A 16,673-nucleotide genomic window follows, 5' to 3' on the forward strand; every position below is an offset into this window, starting at 1 on the left:
AAGTCAACCAAAAAGTAAGGTAACAATCTTGAATTAACTCAAGCATTTATTCCATTTAGTCAAAGTGATCATTAATGTTGGTCATTCATTTTATATGAAATGTTGGTCAATCCTCACACATGACAACACGTGTGTGGTTTAAAGGATGTGGAAGGGTGAAGGTCGTGTTGCAGCTCTGACCTCTCCCCCAGTGTGTGTGCCATACTGCCCACTGACTGCATCAAGCCTGCTCCTGCATGTCTTAGCGACACTGTCAACTCAGGGTTCCTGAAACTAAATTCGTGTATGTCTCCCCACCAACCTCCTCTGCTTTTCAGTCTCCACCAATGGCACCACCACCTTTACAGTTTCTCAGACAACAACAAAATAAGCCCTCTCAATCTCCCCTGAGTGCTGTTTCTCTAATACCCTCTATCCCATTCTGTCACTCCACCCATACACCTATTAATCCATCAGCAAAGCTCACTGATGCCACCTCGTAAATGTCCCTCAAACCCAGAAACTCCACACAATCCTACTTTCTCATTCTCTGCCTTTCCCATAGACTTTACTCAGTTCCTCCTCATATATGAGCTAATCAACTGCAACAGCTTCTAACTGGCTTATTGCCAGAAGGTCTGCCCTAGTTCGCTCATCTTTCCTCCAGGGTTGTCTTTTATAAAAATTGAGAATTTTTTAAATTCCTCTTAAAAATGTCTGTTGACTCCCTGTTGCTACTTGGCATATAAGATCTTTATCATTTTATGGCAATCTATCTCATCAGGGTCATGTTTTGCAAGAAGCCCACCCTTCCCACTTGAGGGCCTAGGCAAGAGCAGAAATGGAGGCCCACATACCATGTGTATGAGGATTAAAACTTATAAATCAGGTTAATAAACTGTTAAATACACTCAAGTCTTCTATCTTAACAAATATAACCACTTAAAGGACTTGGAGACCAGGGAGGAATTTAGAATGCTTGAAGTCCTCACATGAAAAAGAGTTTCACATGGAAAAGAGGAGCATAGGAATACTCCGGGCCTCCAGCCTGTACTCCATCACCCCATCCCCCATTGCTTCTATTCCTAGGATTCCTCCTTGAACAATCTTTTGGGCAGGCAGTGGACACCCCTGGCTGATATCAGAGCTCAATCACACACCACTGAAAACAGCCACCTAGGCTTAGAGATGCTTATGTCCACCATGCATTCCCACCTTCGGGAGAACTGCCAGTGGAAGCGGTCAGCACAGACCTTGAAGGTGAGCTTGGGGGCTATCTGAGCAGGGTATTCTGGGGTACCTGGTACCTGGAGGATAGGGAGCATGAGCTCCAGGTTGGTAGGTTACCCCAGCTCCACGAACTTCTTACCCAAGTGACACCCTCTGAAGTACAAGAGCCAAATCAAGGAAGGGTGACAGGGCAGTGTGGTTCTTCAGCATACCCCACAGACCAACAACATGGAATGCCTCTTGGTTTCTGGAATATGTCGTGCCCTTTCACCTCTTCCTGTCTGGTTAAGAAGCACGTGAAATCTTTTCCCAAGGAAGCTAGAAACATCTTGTAGTTCTCTTTTTATATTCTAACAGTCTTCTTCCCTAGTAGACCCCAAGACCTTGCCTATTCCCTCATCTTGGAATCTCCCAAGTCTACAAAAATGCCTGGGTGCTATGGCACCCTTGACAACAGTTGAATGAATGAATGAATGAATGAATGAGGAAATTAATGAATGAATCGATCAATTATGTCTCTATCTTAGCGCATCCCTGCTGTTCTCCTCCTTAATTTCCATTCTCATATTTGGATTTCTAAATCCATCTGGTGTTCCAGGAATTAAAAATAAAACTACTCCACTGATGGGAGTGAAACAGGCTGTTGACAGGAGGACACAGAAGGAAGGGAAGCTAGAAACGGTAAATATAAAGAACTCACAAGGGTGTGTCTTCTTGGTTGTATACAAAGAAAGTTAGAAGGCAGCTGCTTGTATACCAGAGATTAGTTTCTGAGGAATAATATTATCACAACAAACAATTGTTAATTATCCTAAAGGATTAATTCTAGAATGGGGTAGGGTGAAAAGATTGCTATCATTCTGTTATGAATTTTTACAGAATTCTTTTCTGCAATATCCCTAATAGTTGATAGACTGTTCATTCTAAATTAACACCATAGCATGGCACAATATGGCAGCGTGTGGCCTTCTACCCAGAGTATTATAAAACGAGAGTGATAATAGTAACTTCCTACCTACCTCAGAGGGTTAGTGTGAGGATTAAAAGAATCAATACAACACAAGGGCTTAGAACAGTACTCACAAATGTTAGCTAATCTTTTCCTTCTGTTCTTCCTTTGTATCTTTTTATTCTCTTCACCTCCTGATTACTATTGTTCACTTTCCGTTTCAATGGTATTGACTTTTAAGCACATTTCCAACATTGTCCCTAATACCACCATTTGATGAGTCTTTAAGATTGTTTTAGAATATAAAAAAGATCTTAAATTAGAATTACCATGGACATTAAGATGAAAGGACATCAGTCATTAAAATAATCATCAGAAGCTCACAGGCACATAAAGAACTTTATGACTGATGTTATACCAAACAAAGATGGTGGCTATTTCTGTTACTGCATAAGGTAGAGAGCATCCACTGTGTCAATGGCAGAAATACTTCACAATTCCTTTTGCCAGCCAACTTTGAAATTATACATTTTAGATTAGTTTTAAATTTGGTATATTTTGGTTTTCTCAAATTTTACACATAAAATGAGATTCTGCTAATATTTACTAACATTTAAATCACACTTTTTAAATTCGCATAGTTTAAAATTCATAAAATTTGACAGATTGTATATTTCTAAAAGCTTTCTTAAATTTTCAACACTTGGGCTACTCTGCCAAGTTTTACATTTTAGAAGTAAAAAAGACAAATTGCAAACGAATGGAGAGGATATAAAGGAAAAGAGGAAACAATCGTGACAAAGACAGGCTGGCCATGGACTACAGCTGTGTCTTCCACCGCTGGACTCCAGTCTCAGTTTCTATTCATGTGACTTAATTCTGGCCAAGGAAATTGAGTCAGAAATTATGTGTGCTGCTTGCAAGTCTGGTCCTTGAATACATGTGATCCCTTGAGCCTTTTCCTCTTTCTTGGTAACATGGCCACAAGAAGAGAAAAGGCAGAGCCTCTAAATTACTACTTGGAAGGGTATTATCCACTAATCGGGAACACACACCATGTGACTGGGAAATAAAGTCTATTTTGTTTAGCCCTTAAAATTTTCAATTTAAAAAATTTTTTTCAATGTTATCTTTTGTACGGTGGCCAGGGTTGCCATATATAACATCATAAACATTACAAAGTATCATCAAGAAGCACCATTACCCTCCACAAATTAACAGCCTGAATTAGAATAATACAATTTAGGAGATTTGGTAGTAAGACATGTATTTTTCCAATTGTATCTTACTCACACTAATATTAAAAGTTTGCCTGCATTTCCTAAATCAAAACCTCTAGCACAAGGAAGTGGTTCAAAAACACACCGTATAAAGCGGAGAAACAACTAGGTTCTACAATTCACTGCAGAAACTACAAATTAGGTAATTTGAAGGAGGAGAAAGCTTATTCAACTTACACTACATAGGAGGCAAGGCTATGTCTTTGGAAACCATCTCTGGACACCTAACTCTGGGAAACGAACAAGGGGGAGTGGAAAGGGAGGTGGGCAGGGGGTTGGGGTGACTGGGTGATGGGCACTGAGTGGGGCACTTGGCGGGATGAACACTGGTGTTATGCTAAAGGTTGGCAAATTGAACTCCAATAAAAAATTAAAAAAAAAAAAAAGGAAACCATCTCTGGAGTAGATCTAACAGTGGCATAAGAAAGACTGGGTGGCATCATTACATTACATATTGTACCGGGTGCCATCACTACAATAATATGTCAGCTCTTACAGAGTACACTTCCTTCAAACTTTGAAAAACTCAAAGATTTCTATCAAAGTAATGAAGGGCTTGAAAGAGAGAAAGACTGATCATCAAAAGAATGTTGGGTTGATAATATGCTAATTTATGTTGTCATATTAAGGATGTGCCTCAAACTTGACTAGAAGTACCTTGAATGTGCAGCACTAATATTGCCAGTCATAAAAAGTTGACTTGTGTTCTATAACCAGTGTATTTCTTAATTCTATCAGGCTTCCCAGTCCATTGAGTTTCATGACATTGGAAAAAGAGATGGGCTCTTGGGGGACTCTGGAGACTCACAAGGGCAATCTGTGCACAGAAACTAGTCCTGTCTTGCAATTTATTTGGGGAAATTGGGAAGACCTGTGCATCATGGAAACTCTAGAGGATCTAGATTGACACAGTGGTGAATAAGAGGGAAGCTACTACCATTTACTCAAAAAGATCACTGAAAATCGACTTCTTTTTTTTAACATAGTTACATTTTTTTTTCTTGAAATGAGAACTTTTATGATCTCTTAGAAACATTTTAGATTGGTGCTACTATATCATAACTTTCTTTTAGAAAATAACATTTTAGATTGCTGCTAAAATATAATAACTTTCTTCAAAGGGTCTTCTCCATCCTTGGAAGCTAATGTAGCAATGTTTTGCTACTGTTCTTGTGATATGTCACCAGCTCTTGTCTTTTTCCCTTCCAGCACCATATATCTGAACTCACTGAATTTTACCTATTAGTAAGTAGTTGGTGAAAATTAAGCTTAGATGGAAAGGATCTTTGAAACAATCATAAACAATGTGTAACTCAACTCAATTTAACTCAACTGCAGCCTGAACAAGAAAGATAGCAAGTATCAAGACCCTTCCAGGGTGTAACTACTTGAAAAATGGGATTTGTAAATTTTAGTACAGCCTTTGGCACAGAAGACATGAAAACCACTAGCAGGAGTGGGTTTGGAGCATGAGAAAGATGGCCATGCATCTACCATATGTCATTAACAATAGTGGAAACCACACATCAGGTTCCGTATGCATAATGTTAGAATGGTTCTCCCCAGTCTCCAAAGGGTTTTTAATCTCAGAATCAAAATTATCTTCACTCATTTGCCATTGTACAAGGTGAGGAAGAGAAGCATTGATTGATTACCACTTAATTAAGTCTGATTACCCATTTTGGTTTCTGAAAATATAAATGTCTATAATTAATTTTGAGTTTAAAGGGAGTTGAGTTCCCATGGCATGCACTGATTGCATATGTCAGAACCAAATGTGCTCTGGTGTTCTGAATAGAGCTTCTTAGACTCCAAAGTCATTAAAGCAAAACCAGTGAGAGAGCTGGAATGAAAGAATAATGTAGTAGCAATCAATCCCACTCCTTTGATAAAACACATTTGCTGGCTCACCTCCTTCTCCATTACCCTAAGTCCTCACCAGACTTGAAATTCTGTGGGAATGAGGGGTTACTCATTGTTCAGCTGAGGACACCCAGCCCCTAGCAGTGGGAACAGCTCACCGCAGGGATCAATACTCACTGACCTCTCTGGGATGGTTCTGGAAGATTGTTTGCTATAGTTCTGTGTAGCTCCAGAAATTCCAGGCAAACCTGCATCACCTTCTGCTCCAGGCAAATTCAGCCCCAGACTGCCAATGGGCAAGTCAATGATCCTTGAATTAACCCATTTCTGGGCTAAATAGTAAAGAGACATATTCAGGTTTTTTTTTTTTTCAACCCCGCATCTTTTTTTTTTTTTTTTTTTTTTAATTTATGATAGTCACAGAGAGAGAGAGAGAGGCAGAGACACAGGCAGAGGGAGAAGCAGGCTCCATGCACCGGGAGCCCGATGTGGGATTTGATCCCAGGTCTCCAGGATCGCGCCCTGGGACAAAGGCAGGCACCAAACCACTGCGCCACCCAGGGATCCCCCCCACACACATCTCTTATAATACTGAACACAGTGAAGGTCAAATGCTATGTTAAAAAAATCAGGACTAATTTTCCCTATATTCTTAAAATGGCAGCTTATACTTCCTTAAAGAGTTCACAAATATCACAAATATACCTTTGTTTCTGAACATTAAAATAAAAGTATATTTTAGTAGATAGGAGTAGTCCGAGAAATTTTATTGATGGATTCAACCAATATTTATTGAGCATTAAGTATGTGCCTGAGGCCATACTAAGACACAAAAACATAATCATGAGCAAAACCAGGTGTGATCCTTGCTCACGTGTAGCTTTTGGTCTAGTAAGAGAGGCAAGCATTGAACAAATAAGTATAAAGAAAGTTATGTAAATGCCAACAGCAGCAAGTGCTCTGAAATCCAAGAATAGATGTATGGTGTTGATGAAAGAATAAAATAGAAGTTCTTAATTTAGATTGAGGTTTCTGGGGAATGTTCTTTGAGGAAGTGACATGTAAGATGAGCAGGAGTTGGCAGGTTAAAGAATCAGAAGTTCGATCACAGATGTCAAGTCCCTGAGACAGGAAGGCAGATGGTACAGGTGAGACTCCAGCTCCCATCCACTTTTCCCAGCCATCAGAGAACTTTGCTCCTTCTTTTATCCCTACTGCCCCAAGCATTTCCAGACCTTTCCTCTCTTCTTTCCTTAGATGTACACAGAATCTGTCTTCTCTTTCCAACTATCCATCAACACTATAACAGTTACCTGTGGTCCCCATTTGAAAACTTCAATGGGCACTTTTGATCTGTCCACAGCACTTTGCCTTCTGGATTATCCCCTTCTTGACACTTTTTGATACTTTCTCATCTCTTGGATTCAGTGATGATGTTTTTCTTTTTCCTGCTTTTAATTACTTTTTGAGACACTATTTCTTTGATCTATCCCTTAAATACTTGGTGCTTCCATGTTCCATCCTCAACAAACTTCCTTTCTTATTCATGAAATATTCTTCTTCAGTGACCTCCCCCATTCCCAAGCTTCACTACAACCAACATTCTGATGACTTCCTATGCAACTCTTTCTCTTCAGAGCAAAAATCCCTGCCATGTTTCTTCCTGGTTGTGTCAGAGCCTCCAGAGTCACTGTGTCCAGTGCTGGTGGTGGCTATGTGAAAAGGAACATGCTTCTGTCACCGTCCTTATGCTTGTACCTCTGACCAAAGAAGACATAATGTCCCTGCTGCATTGTTCCACCTCCTTACTGCTTATTCCTTGACAGAAAATTTACAAATCTTATTGGTAAGCTCTTGAAATACTAATTGAGACCCATTTTGAGAAAGTGGTGGGCTACTGTTTTTGGAGACAAAATGAGGCTTCACTCAGATCATTATCACTTTTTACTTCAGAGAAAACTTTTCTCCCATATCTTGCTCTTCCAAGGTTAGTACTCCCTGGGGGTAACCAGCCATCCCACTTATTCTCGTCTCCTCTACTGGAAGATCCAGCTTTGGTGCACCTGGGTGGCTCAGATGGTTAAGCATCTGCCTTCGGTTCAGGTCATGTTCTCTGAGTCTTGGGATCGAGGCCCATGTCAGGCTCCCTGCTCAATGGGGAGTCTGCTTCTCCCTCTGCCTCTCCCCCTGCTCATGTTCTCTCTCTCTTTCTATCTCTTCTCTCTTTTTCTTAAATGAATAAATAAAATCTGAAGAAGAAGAAAAAAGAAGAAGAAGAAGAAGAAGAAGAAGAAGAAGAAGAAGACGACCCAGCATCTGCCTCCTAGATTGAGCCATCCCTGTTCAAGGAGGAAGGAGAAAACCTTTCTTGGAGTCTCAGACTTAGGCCTTGTGTCTGGGCTTATTGTAAGTAAGGTACTTACTTACCTGATTATTACCAAAGCAGTGCTTTATGTCTCATTCAAATTTTTTCTTATGTATACACTTTTATGTCAGGGAACTACAGAAGGGAGAAGGGCATTAAAATGCCATCCCCACCCCAATTCATCACCAGCCTTTTCTTTTCTCAAGCAGTCCTAGTGTCCTTCTTCTCCTTTACTCACAGTCAGTTACTTCTGCCCTTCCAATTCTTTCCTGGTAGAGTGTAAATATGTCCTTAGTTGGGGCGTTAGCACCTCTCACCAGGCATGTGCAAACTTGATCATATCACTCTCTTGCTTGGAACCCTTCTGTCTCCTCAAAGCTTCTTCATGTGACATGCCTGTCTTATCCAATCTTCTCTCATCCTCCACTGTAATTTTCAGGGGGCATTACAAACATGTTCAGCCTATTCCCACTCACTTACCAATCTATTTATCCATCTCTTTTTAGAAACCATTTCTGACCACCCTTTCTCCCCAGTATCTAACTATTCCCTGCTTCTCTGTGTTCCCACAGTACTCTGAATATTCCTGCATCTACCAGCTAATCCATAAGGTCCTAAGGAGTAGGATTCTGCATGACTACCTCTGTATCTCTTCTGCTTAGCACAGAATTGGCTCTGGATGAATGTTTGCTGAAAGAATGACTAACAGAGATGAGAGTTAAGGATGGCATGTTGCCAGAGAGGCCACATGAGCACAGAGTGATAACCCTGCCTCTGCTGTCAAATGGCTTCCGTGAACCTAAATATTTGTTGAATGAACTTCCAGTTAACACTGGGGTTGAAAAACAGATTATTGTTCTTTGCTGTTAAGTGGTGCCTGGAGGAAATCACATCATGATAAACTTGATTAAACTATCATCTGTTTGTCTGAATGTCAAGATCACTGCCATAAATAAAAGCTATTCTTTAAATATTACAAGAAGCTGTGAAAGTCTTTTGGGGAAGGACCCAGTTTTCTCTTACAATACATGATTTCCAACTTGTCATCTGACTCCAATCTCCTACAGAGTAGAATAATAGTGAAATCATTGTTAATTAAAGAAATTTAACTGCCGTCTACTTCTCATTAGCCACATTTTTTTTCTGCAAGTCACCTTCAAATTCTCCCTTACTGGAAATATTCAAAAAATTAAATTACTAAGTAACCCTGATAAGGCATGGGAATTTGAAAGTTGCAAATGTTAGGTAGCATAGTAAGTGAATGCTTTTTATTCTAATGTTTAATGCATATTTCTGGGGTTGGAAAAAAGCGATAAAAGAAGGAAAAGAGAAAAGAAGGGAAAGAGTTTTCTATCCAGCTGTTCTACAGTGTTTATCATTACTAACACTGCAATGTGTTAATAAGGAAGTTCAAAGTACATGGCTTGCCCAATTAAATTTTTAAAAATCACATTAAAGTTTTAGTGACTGAATTTGGGACTAGATCAGCTTTGGAAGTGGATACTTATTCAACTCTGTAGCTTTTGTTTCTTTACCAACTGGTAAACAGCCTCAACATAAGCATATGCAGAGCCTTGGTCTTACTATTAACCTTTGACTCATTTTTTTCATTTCAATTTGCTACTTATTTTGGTTCTTATTGCTTATTGCAATAAGGCTTCTCCTTATTGTTGGCAAAAGGTTTTTTAAAAAATCTTTGGACAATAGTGTAAACATTCAACTGCAGCTGCTAGAATTCAACTTTTGCACTACTGTCCATTCCAATCACTTTTTGATCATTACTGAACATTTCCATCTCAGTGTATGTTGATGCAACTTTAGGATATCACAAATTCTTTACTAACTTGACCTCCAGTCCTATTCAGATGGTATGGGAACACTGAAGACTAATCTAAATCAACCAGCACTAAGGTGAAAAGAATTACTTCCATCTCCCCCACGCATGATTGTAGCCCTGTCATGGCCAGTGCCCGTGTCCTCATACCCTCCATGCCTCAGATGAAAAGGAGCCTGACCTGTGAAGGAGCAAATATATGGTAGAATGTATCTTCAGCTTCTCACCCTCTTGTTTGTATTCATGTATATCTACTAACTTGTGTGTGACATTGCCTGAAAATATATGTGACAGCCTGGACAAGTGAGTTAAAACTTCACTAAACTTGAGAAGAGAGAAAAAGCTCAGAATAAAATAAAATTGGCTAGTCCCCTAAAAAGGCATTCATGGGGCAATGGGAAAAGGGACTAAATGGGAATGTGGTATCAAATCCAAGGAAATAATTTCCTCCTCCCTCTACTTAAGAAGCAAAGGAAAGTAATGCACTCTTCATATATGCATTGCAGGTGTGGATGGAGAAACAACCTGAAACTTTGAAAGTACACATACAATTTTTTGAGCGAAATTCCACAGACAGGAAATCGATGGCACCTTGTTCCAATCAGATATCCAGAAAACAGAAGAGTTATGAATCAGCCCATGGTCTATCAGACATAATTATCCTCACTCCCTACATCATTATCATTACTGAGCATTAAGTATGTGCCTGAGACCATACTAAGACCCAAAAACGTAATCATGAACAATCATGATTACTAATATTACTGTTGCTCCTGTTATTGCCTTCTACTCAATAAAGCTACCTATTCTGAAATCAGGCCTTCAGAGACATTGTGACATTCAAAATTAAGCATTCATATACTTCAACATAATAAAAGCCATATATGAAAAACCTACAGCAAACGTCATACTAATGGTGAAAATCAGAAAGTTTTTCTCTAAGATCAGAAACAATGCAAAGATACCCACTGTTGCCACTTCTATTCAACAAAGTATTGTTTTTTTGCTGTTGAATTGTATGAGTTCTTTATATATTCTAGATATTAATCCTCTATCATAAATATATTTACAAATATTTTTCCCCGTTCTGTGGGTTGGCTTTTCACTTTGCTAATGGTTTCTTTTGCTGTGCAACCTTTTTAATGTGACATAGTCCTACCCTTTATTTTTTATTTTGTTGCTTGTACTTTAGGTGGGATTTCCAAAAACATCACAACCAAGAGCCATCTCAAGGAGTATTTTTCCTGTTTTCTTCTAGAAGTTCCATGTCTTACTTTTAAGTCTAATCTATTTTGAGCTAGTCTTTGTGAGTGGAAAATAGACAAAGAATCTGAATAGACATTTTTCCAAAGAAAATGTATGAATGGCTACAGGTATATAAAGATATGCCCAACATCACTAGTCATTAGGGAAATGCAAATTAAAACCACAATGAGATATCACCTTATGCTTGTTAGACTAGCCATCAACAAAAAGATAAGAGGTAATTCTAATTCTGGCTTGGATATGGAGGAAAGGTAATCCTTATGTACTGGTGGTGGGATTATAAATGGTAGAGCCATTATGGAAAACAGTATGGAGGCTCCTTTAAAAATTAAAATAGAACTGCCATATGATTCGGCAATTCCACTTCTAGAAATATATCCAAAGGAAATAAAAGCACTAACTTGAAAAGAATATCTACACCTTGATGTTTACAGTAACATTATATACAATAGCAAAGACATGAAAACAACCTAAATGTCCATCACCAGATGAATGGATAAACAAGTTGTGGTACACATGTACAAGGGACAATTAATTGTTCATCCATAAAAAATGAAGAAATCCTACCACTGGTGACAACATAGATAGACTTTGAAGGCATTATGCTGAATGAAATAAGTTAGACAGAGAAAGACAAATACTACATGATCTCACTTAGAGGTGGAATATGAAAATAAAAAGACACCAAACTCAAAGAAAAAGAGGTCAGATTTGCAGATTTGTGGTTATTAGAGGTGGAGTGTGGGAAGAGAGAGAATTGGAGAAAGGTGGTCAAAAGTTACAAACTTCCAGTTGTAAGATATATAAGTACTACAGATATAATGGTGTCTATAGCCACCATTGCTCTATGGTATACAAGAAAATTGTTAGAGAGTAGATCCTTAGAGTTCTCAACACAACAAGTATTTTTTCTTTTCTTTTCTCTGTATCTATATGAGACGATGAGTGTTAACTAAACCTATTAGGTAATAATTTCACAATATTTGTGAATTAAACCATCATGCTGTACACCTTAAACTTCACAGTAATGTAAGTCAATTATTTCTCAATAAAACGGGGAGGATTTAAAAATATAGTACAGGAACTACTAGTCAGAGAAATTAGGCAAGAAAAAGAAATAAAAGGCATCTAAATTAGAAAGGAAGTAGTAAAAATATCTCTGTTCACATATCATTATCTTATGCACAGAAAACTCTAAAGATTCCATGCAAAAAAGTTAGAATTGACAAAAAAATCCAGCAAAGTAGCAGGATAAAAAGTCAACACACAAAAATCAACTGCATTTCTAAACACTAACAATGAACAACCTGAAAGGGAGATTAAAAAACAATTTCCGATGAATACCTACCATTTACATCAATGTGGTTGGAACTGGAGGGTATTACGCTGAGTGAAATAAGTCAATCAGAGAAAGATAATTATCATATGGTTTCACTCATATGTGGAATATTAGAAACAGTGAAAGGGACCACAAGGAAGGGGGGAAAACTGAGTGGAGAAAACTTAAAGAGGAAAACAAACCATGAGAGACTCCTACTCTGGGAAACAAACAAAGGGTTGCAGAAGGAGAGGTGGGGGTGGGAGGGCAGGGCAATTGGGGGATAGGCATTAAGGAGGGCACATGGTAAGATGAGCACTGGGTGTTATATTATATGTTGGCAAATTTAAATTAAAAAAAAAGAATTTGACAACTGAAAAAAATTATTTCCATTTGTAATACCACCAAAAATAATTTCCTCCCTAATAACTGAACAAAGGAGGTGAAAGACTTGTTCAATGAAAATTACAAAACATTTTTGAAAGAAATTAAACAAGACATAAACAAATGAAAAGCATTTATTTATGGGTTGGAGGACCTAACAGTGTTAAGATGTCAATACTAGCCAAAGCAATCTTAAGATTCAATGCAATCCCTATCAAAATCCCAAAGACATTTCTTACAATAATAGGACAAATCATCCTAAGCTTCACATGGAATTGTAAGGGACCCCGAATAGCCAAAATAATCCTGAAAGAAGAACAAAATTGGAATTCTCACACTTCCTGATTTCAACTTCCTACAAAACTACACTAATCAAAACAGTGTGGTACTGGCATAAAAAGAGACATATATGCCAAGGATATAGAAAAGACTCCAAAAATATACCCTTGAATATGCAGTCAAATGAGTTTTGATAAAGGATGTCAAGACCATTCAACAGGGAAAAGATAGTATTTTCAGCAAATAGTTATAGGAAAACTGGATATCCAGAGATGCAAATGAATGAAGTTGGACTCTTACCTAACACTGTATACAAAAATCAACCTAAAATGGATCCATGACCTAAATGTAAGACCCGAAAATATAAAAAAACTCTTAAAAGACAATAGAAAACAAAAGCTTCACAGTATTACATTTCTTGTATATGATGCCAAAGGCATAGACAACAAAAGAAAAGGTAAACAAATTGGACTCCATGAAAATTTTAAAATCAAACAACCTGATTCAAAAATGGTCAAAGAATTTGAATAGACATTTCTCTAAAGAAAATATATAAGTGACCAATAAGCACCTGGAAAGATGCTAGACATCACTAATCACTGGGGAAATGCAAATCAAAACTATAATGTGAGACCACCTCAGACCCATTAGAATGACTATTAAGAAAAAAAAAAAAACAGAAAAAAAATTTTGGCAAGGATATGAAGAAAGGAATCCTTGTGCATTGTTAATATGAATGCAAAATGGTATAGCCATTGTGGAAACCAGTGTGGTGGCTCCTCAAATATTTTAAAATAGAATGACCACATGATCCAGCAATTCCTATTCCAGGTATATAACCAAAAGAAAACTGAAAGCAGTATCTGGAAGAGATATATCTGTTTTCATGTTCAAGCTGCATTATTCACAATAGCTAAAATGTGGAGACAATTCGTGTCCATCACTGGATGGACAAATGGATAAACAAAATGTGGTATATACATAAAATGGCATACTATTCAACCTTAATAAAAGAAGGAAATCCTGCTCTGTGCCACAACATGGATGAAGCTTGAGGACATTATGCTAAGTGAACTAGGTCAGTCAAGAAAAGACAAATACCATATGATTCCACTGATATGAGGGACTTAGAGCAGTCACAATCACACAGACAAAATGTAGAATGCTGGGTGCCACCAGCTGGGGGAAGGAGGGAATGAGGAGTTATTGCTTAATAAGTATAGGGTTTCAGTTTTGCAAGATAAAAAACATTCTGGAGTTGGATAGTGGAGATGGTTGCACAACAATATGAATGTATTAATACTGAACTAGACACTTAAAAATGATTAAGATAAATTGTATGTTATGTGTGTTTTCCAGTAAAAAATGGAAAATGTAAAAATATTTTAACTTATAATCTGAAAATCGATAGCAATTCTTTAAAAAACAAACACTAAAAACACCATCTATTTAACCATCAAGCTTATCTTTAGCATTCCCAATATTATTTTTCAAAATATTAATCCACATTAATTCTTATATATTTATCTATAAGTTTCTACTCTTTGTTCCTTTCTAAAATTTTTAATTGAAGCATAGTTGACTCAGAATATTATATTAGTTCCAGGTGTATAATATAGTGATTCAACAATTATATACATAACAAAATGCTCACCATAAGTTTAATTACTATCTGTGTCACCATACAAAGTTATTATAGTATTATTGACTATATTTCCAATGCTGTACTTTTCATCACCATGACATATTTATTTTATAACTGTAAATTTCTACCTCTTCAGGCCTATCACCTCTTTCATCTGCTCCTCAGCTCCTCTACCCCCTGGAAACCACCAGTTTGTTCTCTATAGTTATGAGTCTATGTCTTTGTTTATTAGTTCATTCATTTGTTTTGTTGTTTTGATTCCACATATAAGTGAAACCTCTGGTACTTGTCTTTCTGTCTGACTTATTTCATCTAGCATAAAACACTCCAGGTCCATCCATGTTGTTGTGAATGGCATGATCTCAGTCTTTTTTTGTGTAGCTGAGTAATATTCCATTAATATTCCCTTGTATATATATGCCACATCTTGTTCATCCCTTCATCATTCCATTGTAAATAATGCTGCAATAAAACTGAAATAGAAGTACCATACAATTTAGTAATTCCACTTCTGGGTATTTAGCCAAAGAAAATGAAAATACTAATTCAAAAGGTTTCTTTTTTTTTTTTTTTTAACCTTAAACTTCTTTAAAGCAGGCCTCAGAATCACCTAACAACCTCACATAATAACCTGGTAATACAAATCCATGTGAACCAATAGAAAGCAAAAGGAAATATCAATGCGATAATGTACCACTTCATAATCAAAAACAACAAGAGGTGTAGATGGCTACTTGAGGCAAACTGAAATTCTTTTTGTAATCATTAGCTCACATTCGGTCCATCAGGCTCTCAGTGACACACAGCACAACCAAACTTCTTGTGTTGACTATTGACTTTTCTATTTTTTCCCTGCTGGTATTGGTACTCCCACACAATATAATCTTCTCCCTCCAGGCTTATTGTTTTCTGTTTCTCCTCTCTTTTCATTCTTCATTTGTTTTTGCTTTGCATTCATGTAGTTGTAAGTATTTCACTCCTCACTCGAGGCCCCTGGAGAGAAAAGATAATCTCCATTCATCTCTATGCTACACATCCTGAATGCTCTCACCAATAGGATCACAGAGGTATTGAACTTCATCACTCTTAGGAACTATTATGATCACTGAAGATGACAGAGATGGAGCGCCTCGGATAAAATTATATGGTCAGCTGAATAATAAAATTGAGTTACTCAACTGTATTGGGACTAAACCAGGAGTCTTCATTCACTGGATCATGGCAAAAGATCCATGTTTAGGAACTGCCATATATATATTCTTAAACATTTCTTTATCCATAGATTTGGGTTCAGAGGACTTCCTCGGGATTTTAATTCTTAAAAATTTCTTTATCCATAGATTTGGGTTCAGAGGACTTCCTCAGGATTTTAATTTCTCTTGGCCAGTTCTAAGGATCCAAGTTATTTTCTTTCCCAAACATTTTTGTTCCATTTGCTCTGCAGCTCAGGAAAGAATGTGGGCCACAGCCTGAGGCAGCTGGGCCTACAAGAGTCTGCGTGGGGGCAGTACAGCTGCAGACCTCTGGATCGGAAGCATCAACCCTGGCGGCTACATAGTCTGTGATTTGCTGAGTATTTGTATAATGAGGATGAAATTCAGTTTGTATTTAATTATTGTTTTGATAATTTGGTGATTCTAAATCTTTTGCCAATGGTATTTTAAAATTCCTTTTCCTTTGATTCTATCCTTCCTCTTAATGCAGCAATTAAATACCACCAATTATGGCTCACAAGTGAAAAGAAATAGCAGTCCTCATTTTAAAAAACTTGTAGGAAATGTTACAATGGACCCCACAGCTCCTTCCCTCAGAGGATGCCCAGAGATTAAAGAAACATGAGAACGTAACAAAAAAGGAGCATTTGGAAGCCGAATGTCAGAATTCAAGGGTCCTAAAGAGAAGACAGAAAGTAGAATCTAAAGGGGATAGATGGTTATAGGGATTTAGGGAGGCATCGAGAGAGGTGGGGGATGATATGGAGGCAGCAGCCGTGAATTCCGGCACTCCCACCTGGAAGCCTCAACTGTGCTCCATTAAAGACTGCCAGGATTAGAATATCCAAAAGGATTAATCAAAGATCATAACAAGAAAGGAGGGAGAGTCGGTCTGTTAGGCTATCTGGAAAAGTGCTGGGAAAGTCCCTGAGCAGAACAACAAAACTCTTTTAGTGAAGCTTCAATCAAAGAAACTCCTTCTGAGGGTCACATGGTGCCAGGAGAACTCTGCCACTAGGAATCAACCTGTTTCCTTTAAAATAGAGATTAATCAGTAATGGGATTCT

At 37.7% G+C, this 16,673-nt stretch overlaps 1 long non-coding RNA gene across 2 annotated transcripts in view; it reads right to left on the reverse strand.

Moving 5' to 3' along the window:
• LOC125753416 (uncharacterized) overlaps nt 1-16,673 on the reverse strand; it is a 132,342-nt gene that overhangs the window by 64,870 nt on the left and 50,799 nt on the right. The gene's annotated exons all lie outside the window — the stretch shown is intronic.

This window comes from Canis lupus, chromosome 2 (assembly GCF_003254725.2).
Source record: "Canis lupus dingo isolate Sandy chromosome 2, ASM325472v2, whole genome shotgun sequence".
Classification (NCBI taxonomy): domain Eukaryota; kingdom Metazoa; phylum Chordata; class Mammalia; order Carnivora; family Canidae; genus Canis; species Canis lupus.